Below are 2,216 nucleotides of genomic sequence, written 5' to 3' on the forward strand. Positions count from 1 at the left end.
GTATTTCATTTGCTTGTTTGGAGATTATTTCTTGGAAGGGCGGAAATTTGAATGGAAATCTGATCATTCTCCCTTGAATGGATTGCACAAAAGGATCTTCAGGATCATAACATGGGCTTTTATGATAGAAAGGATGTGTACAACCTTCATCTGGCGGACAATCACATTTTGAGTCGCTTGAAGGTTCTTGTCTTGGTGTACTTACTTCTTCAAAGATTTCCTCATTGGAATCTTCTTCTTCTTCTGGGTCTTCCACTTCTTCCATGGCTTGTGTTGTATCCATCACTAAAGGGTCCAGATGATAATTTTCATACGAATGAATGACTCTCATTTTTGGTATTTCAGAAGGTCCATTGTAGGTATTGGGGTGAGAATCGATGGAGTTTTATGCAGATGTTCTAGCTTGCCATCGCCTTTGATCAGAATGGCATTGCATCCAATTGAAAGAGTCGGACTCCAGTTCCTCCTTGATTTGTTTGTTGGTTAGCAATTCATGAGATGGATGGTACGTAGGAACATTGGATGGGTAATACATCAGAATGTCGGATGGATGATACATCGGAATGTCAGAGGGGTGATACTCCGTGATATTTGACGGATGGTAACTTGAGTTTCTTGGGGGTTCGTACTCTTGCATTGGTGGATTGCTTGAAAGATTGATCGGTAGTTGTTGAGTGCCGGGAAAATAAATTGGTGTGGGTAGGTCAATCGGATGATCATGGCTAAAGAAATCTTCATAGTAGTCTTCCCTCATGTAGTCCTTTGGAATTGGTTCGAGGCATCTGGCTCTCCTTGCGTCGCGCATGAAGTCGTCTATTATTTTCTTGAATGACGTCTATGGGTGGTTTAGATTGAGGAGGGATTATAAACGTTACCAGCCTATCTTATCCCTATTTAAATTATACAAGTAATAATAATTCTTATTCACTTGGATCGAAGCTTAGGTAATATAAATTAATTCCTAATTTCTGATACCAACCTGTCACACCCCCATCTTGGGCGTGTGATCATCAGTTGGTTCCCTTTTGGTAAATAAATTAGAGTTAAGGATTAAAGCAGAAATATTTGCGTGGATTAAAATATTAATATTTACATAACAAAACACGGGATTATAAAATACCTGTTTTATATGTAAGGCCCCGAACCCGGTAGCCCTACTTTAGCGTCGGATTTACTCATAAACACAGCTCTACAAATCAGAGTTTATTAAACTTTCGCGGAATATAAAACTTTAACCGTTTATTACAAAACAATTAATCTTTTCTTTAAAACCATAACATAAAATATCATATTTAAAACATCGTTTCTTCCATCTTCAGATGCCAGCCGTTCAATCCATGCCATGTGCCGTCCTCATGATAACTCTATAATCAGCTCACCTGCGTGCATACTAAAAGTCAGCTACGCTGAGTGAGTTCTAGTTAATCAGACGCCATACAATACATACACATACATACATATCCGAAGATACATATCCATACTTAATCCGTTACCCTACTACCATACATACATATCTACAATCACTAACCTCAGTCTACCGAGAGTATGTTCATAGTCCGCTGTCTATACCTGTACTCAAGATCGTGAACACGTAAAAGGTCCGCAGTCCTTACCTATGTTCACCAGTTATGGTACGTGCAAGGTCCGCAGTCCTTCCCTGTACCATCCTATATTGACAACACGTACAAGGTCCTCAGTCCTTCCCTATGTTGCAACCTAACCCATAGCACATGCGAAGTCCGCAGTCTTCCCCTATGCTACCAGAACACAAGTATAGCACGTATAAGGTCCACAGTCCTTTCCTGTGCTGACGCCTATCTATAATACGTATAAGGTCCGCAGTCCTTATCTACGTTGGCGTCTATCACCTATTACCATGGCACGTACGAAGTCCGCAGTCTTCCCCTATGCTACCACAACACAAATATAGCACGTATAAGGTCCACAGTCCTTTCTTGTGCTGACGCCTATCTACATTACGTATAAGGTCCGCAGTCCTTATCTACGTTGGCGTCTATCTCCATAACACGTATAAGGCCCACCGTCCCTATCTACGTTTACATCTATCATCTACATCACGAATAAGGCCCGCAGTCCTTAACTACGCCATCACCTGCCAAGTCTATGTCCAACAGAAGTTAGAGGGATTCGCCATCCTAACTTACTATGTCGAACGTAGGACTCACATACCATTAGTGTACCTGTACACACATACT

This window comes from Bidens hawaiensis, unplaced genomic scaffold, assembly GCF_021521415.1.
Source record: "Bidens hawaiensis isolate Kalapana, Puna unplaced genomic scaffold, B.hawaiensis_p1.1 tig00013009_1, whole genome shotgun sequence".
Lineage (NCBI taxonomy): Eukaryota > Viridiplantae > Streptophyta > Magnoliopsida > Asterales > Asteraceae > Bidens > Bidens hawaiensis.